Below are 9,223 nucleotides of genomic sequence, written 5' to 3' on the forward strand. Positions count from 1 at the left end.
GTTTTTGGTATTAGGAACTTTTCATTTTTGATTAGTATTTTAAACTTGACAAGAAATCAATTTGACCTGTTCAGTAAAGACTTTGGCTTGATTTTTACTTATGTCTCATCTCCTGATCCTTTTCAGAAATCTAAATGAACTTTCTGATTCAGTACAGAGAAACACTTTGAGGATCACCTGCTCCCAGTTGATACAGTATCTGTGATCAAAAAAGAAAAAAAAGCTGTGAAAGAAATATTGGTTAAGGTTTAGTCCCTTTCTCTGGTTTTGGAAGTTGTGAGTATACATCTCCACAATGACAAGGGTATGAGGAAGGGATGAGGTCCAACCAGAAATGCTAAGATCACAGGATATTGTGGGGTGTTTAGCTGGGACAGTGCTTTGAGGCTGAGATTTTTAAAAAGGGTAACAAAAAGGTGTGTTCCATATTTTGTGGAATTACATTTCCTGTGAATGCCTAGGCAGGTTGTCGTCAGGGACACCCTGTCACCTCTCCTGTTCATGACTTTTACAAACAGGATATTAGGGTACAGCAAATGCCTGGAGAGTACAGTATTTAGTTTGGGAGCCTAAGGGTCACATCTTTTTCTTGTTTTTCTGTTTTATTGACTGTATTAAAAGCATGTAACATTCCATACAAGCAAGTCAAACTTGACAAAACTAAATTCAATTCAACCCTCACCCATGTGAAAGAGTGGAATGCCAACGGCCAGAATCAAATTTTAAGAGCAGAAAAAAGGGGGAGAGAATCCTTTTGTCCAGTATGAATGTTTATTCTAAAATGTTATTAATTAGACAGAAAGATATGGAAGAAGATGATCCGCTGTGGCGACCCTTAACAGGAGCAGCCTAAAGAAGAAGAGGAAGATGTGCTATATCTAAGTCAAGAGGAAACTGCGCGAGACAAGACAAAATGTGCATGCTTAGTCACAATTGTTGAGAATATCATAAACAAAAAGAGAAAAATTGAAAAGGGAATGCTTGGGAAAGTAAAATTGACGAGTAACTTTTACTATTTCTCAAATTCTGTAATATAATGAGCTACAGTAATCCTGATTTAACTTTCTGAGTTGTGATTCGTACCAATTTTAAATGAACTTTGAATGATTTTTCATATCTTTATAATATTACTTTTTAAGATAATATCAATCTCTTTACGTACACTGCCACAACAAACCACCCAGTGGTGCCGTTCAGCCCCACTTATTGCTGCAGATGCTAAAGTGTTTTCACAGACAATATGTTGTGTTCGCTGGGGACCTCATTCGCTGAATATTTTTTCCTGGACAGCTTAGACTAACTACTTTATCCCATCTCTCTGTGATGCTTTGCAAGGCCAGCGTGACATCACAGAGCTGTTGCAGCCAGTGTTGGATGGGACAGTCCACCCAAGTATAGTTTAATGCTGATCTTTGTAGTGGGCTAAAAATTAGCGGAGAACTGACAAACACATTTAAACATAACATGTGCATGCAGAAGGAAACTGAAAACATGTTGTATGGAATTGTATGTGACCTGTGTGTAATACGCCTTTAAAAATATGACCCAACGTGCTGTGAAGCTGATGCAGAAAAGAAGGAGTCAAGCATCCACATGCTTTAGTATTAAGCTTCTTTGATAGCAGTGGCAGTGAATGAGAAAAAGTTCAAGAGAGGTGAGTTGAGTATCTGCTATTAAGTCTTAGTTTGCCATTGTCTATAAGAAACTTTACTATTCAAATATTTAGTTCAGAGAAGCAGGGTGGCACAGTGGTTTTTACTGCTGCCTTACAGCTCAGGTACATTTTTGGCAACATTAATAGCATACTAATTCTATTAGACCCCAGTGCAGCATTTGAAACTGTCAGACATGACATTCTACTGTCCAGAATGGAGAACATGTTGGGTATCTTTGGCATTGCCCTTCTGTGGTCAACGTCCTATCTGACTGACAGGCAAGATATTTGTTAGTCTTGGCAACAGCAGGTCCAGCACAGTGCCAGTCACACAAAGGGTTCCTCAGGGCTCTGTCCTCTGCCCTCTGCTCTTCTGTATCCATATGCTTCCCTTTGGTTATATCATTTATATCTATGGACTGGGTTATTATTTTTATGCATATGATACTCAACTCTACTTCACTGTTAAAAATGAAACTTCATCAGGGCTTTCTCAGTTCACAACTTGCCTCAGGGAAATTAAAACCTGGATGGAGTAGAACTCTTTAAAATTAAATTGCAACAAAACTGAACTCCTGCAAATTGGCACTAAAGCACACATTCAGAAAATGAGCTCCTACTTAGACACTCTTGATAGTGATCTCATTAGACCTTCTTCTAATGCAAGGAATCTTGGTGCCATTTTTGATTTCCCCCTTACCTATTCCACTCACATAAACCATATTAAGAAACTTCCACCTCCATAACATATCCCGTGTTTGCTCATTCCTCTCCTTTGCTAAATGCTGAGAAACGTGTCCATGCCTTTATCACATCCTGCATTGATTATTGTAACTCCCTGCTATCAGGTGCTGCTTCTAATCTTAAATCACAGCTCCAGTTGATTCAAAACTCTGCTGCAAGAGTCCTTACACGGATCAGCAGCAGCGAGCACATCACACTCATCCTGTTACGCCTCCAGTGGCTCCCTGTGTCTTACGGAATTGAATTTAAAATTCTACTATTGACCTACAAAGCCTTAAATGGCCTCGCACCGGACTACATCAGTGACCTTCTCCACCACACTGCTACTGTTTGCTCACTAAGGTACTCTGATTCTGGTAATCTTGTTGTGCCCCACACAAACCTGCACTCTATGGGTGACAGGGCCTTTAGCTGTGTAGTGCCCAGACTTATGAATGATCTCCGTAAATTAATTAGATCAGCTGATTCCATTTATTCTTTAAAAAAAAACTTAAAACTCATCTGATCAGGAAGGCTTTTAACTTTAACTGACATTCTGCCCCTTCTTTCAGTTTACCTCTCTGTCCAGATGGTCAGGATAATTTGTGTGTGTGTGTGTGTTATATCACAAATGATGTTATTTGTTCAGGCTTTTCTTTTAGTATTGAATTTAGTATTTTCCTCTGGTTTATTGTCTTTTATTCTATTTAATGCTATGCATCTGGTGTATTTATCTGTTTAATGTTCTATGCAGAAATATTTATACCTAATATTGCTATACCCTGCTGTTTAAATAAGCACCTTGAGCATGGGAAAGGTGCTATATAAATAAAATGTATTATTACTATTATTGGCCACCATAGTTTGCTTAATAGAACATAGCACTATTATAATCCAATCAAACCTTTACTTAAGTGCTTTGTGCTAAAAAAAACTATTTTCGACAGACTGAGGGTGCAGCAAATTCATTTGGCTTCATCACTACTGATGATATAAGCAGGGATCGAGCCACTACAACTAAACCCTGCTCTCTGTATTGGCTTCACTTTTACACATGTTGTTCACGCTTAAATTTGACTGCACGTTTTACATGGCCTGTTAGCAGCAAGGTAATAGTCTTGAATACTTTAGACATCATTTAAAATTTTTAAATAAAACAAATTCAAATAAAATTTAGAAATCGGTATCCAAATACACATTTTGTGATTCAATAAAATCAATAAAATTATTCTGCACAATATAAAACAAAATATTGTGTCAGAGAAGGAGGTACTGCAGATATGAAGTGTCAACTTGATGAATTATAGTCTTTTGACTTCTAATGTTTTGACTTTGACAACATTTGACTACATTTTTTTAACATCTCCTAATATTTCTAATGCTTGATTTAGTAAACTGAACTACCAGAATTTTAGTGGAAACGCCTCAAACTGTCAACACAAAAGGTCAGTGTAAAAAATGCCCAAGAGGCTAAAGGCTAAACTCAGAAACAGCACATCAACAAAGTAAAGTCAGCAACCTGCAAGTATAGTTTCCTTTATTATAAACTTCTGTTCAGCAGACAGATATTGAAAAAGACACTTTACAAAATGTATTTGGATCTGCGACTGATGCAGAACAGAAGAATTGGGAACAGTAATCAAAGAGCCTCAGACGCCATATTACAAACTTTAGTCAGGGAATCGTAGTAGTTGGAAAGGCTCTACTGACCAATGTAAACTAATATTTGTGCAACAACACAGTTCATTTAAAACAAAGAAGTGTATAATTACTTTTATTACTTCCTGTCATTTTGGGAACTCTTTAGAATGGATGACTTCAGTCTACAACAGCAATTACCCCTGCTTTGAGAAAGTAAGAAGATTCTTAAGGGAAATATTTGTTTCAGATTCGGTGCTCATAAAAGTTAAGCTGGGTTTTAAAAGAAGGAAAGAGGTACATAAGTGACTATATACTGAATTTAAAAACCAACTTTGCAGATAGATAGATAGATAGATAGATAGATAGATAGATAGATAGATAGATAGATAGATAGATAGATAGATAGATAGATAGATAGATAGATAGATAGATAGATAGATAGATAGATAGATAGATAGATAGATAAAACTTTATTTGTCCCGAGGGGTATATTTGCTTTTTATCAGATCATTAAATTAATAAATACATACATACACTTTGGTCAAAACAAAGAAGAAATTTAAAAAGAAAGAAGTCTTCTGACTTGACTGTCACAGTCTCAGTGAGGCATTGTGCAGGCATATTCCTGTTGGTATAAAGGAGCCCCAGTTTCTTGATACACTTCTACTGAATGATGCATTGCCTGAAAATCCTCACTGTTAGTGTGTCAGAGGGAGGATATGCAGCACTATTCATAATGGCAATCGAGTTTTGTTTTAATTCACTCCTTTGCTGCTACCTCCAGAGGGTCCAGAGTGCATCCTATAACTGAACTCACCCTTTTAATTAACTTGTTAATTTGGTGGACCTTTCTTGAAGTGGTTTTATTAGCACACCACAGTGTAAAAAATCGCACTGGCCATAACAATGTTATAGAAGAAGTGAAGGATAACATGTGATGGTGTAGGTCAGCTCCATGCTCCCTAGTCATTTCCAGCAGCCTCTTGAACCCAGAACCGTTGATAGTTATAAACTAAGAGGAGCCAGGCAAATGAGGACACACTCAGTCAGCAAGGGGTTGGTGCAAAATTGCCAATGCTTTTAGTAAAAACCAACAATCAAACAGTGTCTCATTAGTGAAGTGCAAAAACAGGTCTTCAATAAATAAATACTCTCTAAAAACACATTGAGTAGTCTGTGAGTTTAGAATCCAATAACCCAAAGATAAAATCTGTATAAAACATTGTCATAGGGTACTTAATGTTTCTCCTACTCTTCGACTAAGCTCAGCACAACTTCTTCTCTGTCTACACCTCTCTCACTCATATCTCACTCAGCCAGCAGAGACTCCACAAGCTGTGGTCCTTCTTACTGTCCCCCATGTTGGCTTCCTCTATAGGTGTCTGCCAGAACTTTGATCAAATGTCCTCCTGATCTCCTTCTCAAACTCTTGGCACTCCACCACCATCGAACCCACTTCTTAAATAAATCTGTGGGGATGATCTACCTCTAGAGTGCCGATCATTCACTCTTCCATGGGTCTACTGACCATTCTGTCTCTCTCTGTTTCTCTCTCTCTCTCACACTCTCTTGCTGGCTCTCTCTCTCTTCCATGCTTTTGATCTGATTCTTTCTTTGATCTTCCTTCTTCCTTGTATCAGTTTTCAGAAATGGTCTCTCAGAAATGCCAAAAGATAATATGGCCACCCATAATTTTAGGGAACATAAGAAAAAGTTATTAGTGTGGCTCATAAATTAGTCACAAGATTATCAGAAATGAAAAGAGAGTTTTGTTACTAGGATAATCATTGGAGATTATTTGAGTTGCCTCCTTATTGGAATAATGATTGTGTCTGGAACCCTTTTACCTAAAGAAACTTCATAATGGGAGCAAAAAGGGGATTACTTTGATCATGCATTGAATATAAAGAACTGAACAAAATCACAGTAAAGAATAATTACCACCCTCCCACAAATCTCAGATCTTCTACATCAAATGAATAATTCAACAGTATTTACAAAGTTAGATTTAAGAAGTGTCTACAATCACACCCATATCAGAAAGGGTGACGAATGGCCGTTATAAATATTTGGTCATGCCATGTGAACTCGCCAATACTGCAGCAGTTTTGCAATCATTTTTCAATGATGCATTCCAATACATTTTAAAATAATTTACATTATATATTAATCATATTCTCACTTTTTCACTAGGAATGCCTACACATATTATTCATGTAAGAGAAGTACTTTCTTGGCTGAGGAAAATCATTTTGTATGTAATTTTAGAAAAATGTGAGTTTCGCATATTTTATTTTTAGAGGTTTTTACAGGTTTAAGTAATGATTCCATCAAAATTCAAATAAATAAGAACTGGCCAACACCAAATTCTATTAAGAAAGTTTAGCATTTTTTGCCATTTGTAAACTATTCAAGAAATTTCTTTAAGGACCATTTTAGCTTTAATCTGAAATATGAAAAACAGAATACAGAACAGATTTGAATGGACCAAAGAAACTTAATAGACTTGATGCATCTCAAGAAGTGGTGGGTGCAGTTTTATTTTAATGATTTCTGGACTTAGAAAAATTGCACATATGTAAATTGTTTAATAAGAAACTCTCTTCAGTAGAACAAAATTATGATGGTGGAAATCAACAGCTGTAAAAGTGGCTTTGGGAGGGTTGACCCATTAGCAGGAAGGCAGAGTTAACTTTTCTATTTCCTAAAGATCACAAAGTCTTCCTTGCTGTTACTTAAAAACTGCTAAATGCCTCAATACAAGACAAGCACTGTGGGCCTTGTTCCTTCGCCATTTTGGTTTTATGGTTTCTTATCAACCTGGTGATGCCAGAGATGTGAAAGTGAAGCAGAATCTATTTGTTCGTCTGAAAAAAAGCAGTAGAAGTTTTTGCTCTGGTGAATACAAAAGCGTTGAAAGCTTTACAAGTTAATTCTCCCTCCAAGGGCCTCCTTCTGTTATTTGTCACTGACTTATAGTGTCAGACAAATTGGAAACGATTCATTCTTTTTGAACAACAGTTATCAGTGAATCTAAGGAATCAATTTGCAGGCACAAATGAATTGATTCAGTAGAATTGAATCAATATATATTGAATTCAGACCCCTTCAATTTCTGCACACTTTACTGAGTTTTAATTTTAAATGGATATATTTTTTATTTCCGTCCAGCAATCTCAACTCAATGACTAATATTGACAAGGTGAAAACATTTCAGAAAGTTTTGCAAATTTATTAAAAAGCAAAAACTGAAGTCTCTCATTTATATAAGTATTCAGACCCTTCACTGTGGCATTCCAAATTGGGTTGGGTGCACCCTGTTTGTGCTAATTATACTTGAGATGTGTCTAGAACTTGATTCTCTCAAAAAAATTAAAGAAACACTTTTCAATTAGAGTATAGCATCAAGTCGATGAAACTTCTGGGCTATTGATCTGGTCAGGTAAGTAGCAGAGGGGGTTGTTTATCAGTTTCAGCTGCTTTGGTGTTAATGAAATTAATAACAAGAGCACTAGAGGGGCAGCAATGAGACAACCCCCAAAACAGGAATGGTTTAACAGGTGGAGGTCACTGACATTTTTCCCTTCTCATCTTTTCTGACTGTTTTTTCACTAATTTTGCATTTGGCTGTGGTCAGTGTCACTATTGTTAGCACAAAGTGATACGTGGACCCTACAGAGGTTGCACAAGTAGTCCAACTTCTCCAGGATGGTACATCAATACATACCATTTCCAGAAGGTTTGCTGTGTCTCCTAGCACAGTCTCAAGAGCATGGAGGAGATTCCAGGAGACAGGCAGTTACTCTAGGAGGGCTGGACAGGTCCGTAGAAGGTCCTTAACCTATCAGGAGGAACAGAATGAGCACTACCAGAGCCCTACAAAATGACCTCCAGCAGGCCACTTGTGTGAATATCTCTGAGCAAACAATCAGAAACAGACTTCATGAGAGTGGCCTGAGGGCCCAGCTTCTTAAGTGGGCCCTGTGCTCACTGACAAGCACTGTGGAGCTCAATTGGCATTTGCCATAGAATACCAGAATTGGTAGGTCCACCACTGGCACATTGTGCTTTTCACAGATGAGAGCAGGTTCACCCTGAGCCCATGTGACAGACGTGAAAGGGTCTGGAGAAGCCGTGGAGAACATTAGCTGCCTGTAACATCGTTCAGCATGACCGGTTTGGTGGTCTGGGGTGGCATATCCATGGAGGGATGCACAGACTTCTACAGGCTAGACAACAGCACCTTGACTGCCATTAGGTATCGGGATAAAATCCTTGGACCTATTGTCAGATCCTATGCTGGTGCAATGTTGTCTTGGGTTCCTCCTGGTGCACGACAATGCCCGGCCTCATGTAGCGAGAGTGTGCAGGCAATTCCTGGAGGATGAAGGAATTGATACCACTGACTGGCCCCCACACTCGCCTGACCTAAATCCAATAGAACACCTCTGGGACATTATTTTTCAGTCCATCCGACACCATCAGGTTGCACCTCAGACTGTTCAGGAGCTCAGTGATGCAGTGGTCCAGATCCGGGAGGAGATCCCCCAGGACACCATCTGTCATCTCATTAGGAGCATGACTTAACTGATGCACTCCTACTGTTAATAAACAAATGAAGAGTTATAATTATTTAAAAACAACATGAGGACATTTAAAAAAATCTTTAAAAGTTTTTTCTTAGACTGTCAACCTCCCCAGGAATGCTTTGGCCCCAAAAAACAGCCTCCAAAATTGAAACCACTGTGCTAATTTACAAAAAATATAAATAAACAAAAATTAAAAGCAGCAAACAAGATAAAACAAAGTCCTGAGAAGCATCTGAGTTTGACTTGATAGTTTTTGAGAGGAAGTTATTGAGTTTGACAACTTTCATACAGATCAAACTAAAATCCTGTATCCACAGTGTCATGTATGTGCAGACCTTTACATTGCACAATTAATGAAAGTGGATGTGAGGCTGGCTGGTATTGAAAGCTGATGAAAGCTCCACAAAACGCACCCTGACATAGGCATTTGGCCTTCTAGATTTATAGATCTCACCGTAAACAAATCAGTTGTTTTCTTGTCAGTCTCTAGTCTGTAACATTAAGATGTCCTTCACAAAAGTTTCAAAAATCAAGCATTAGTAGGCAAAATGCTGCTGGGCTATTTGTGCTGTTATGCTTAAAAAGTGTTGGAAACGAGGAAATAAAGGTTTTAGTG

This window comes from Polypterus senegalus, chromosome 11 (genome assembly GCF_016835505.1).
Source record: "Polypterus senegalus isolate Bchr_013 chromosome 11, ASM1683550v1, whole genome shotgun sequence".
Lineage (NCBI taxonomy): Eukaryota > Metazoa > Chordata > Cladistia > Polypteriformes > Polypteridae > Polypterus > Polypterus senegalus.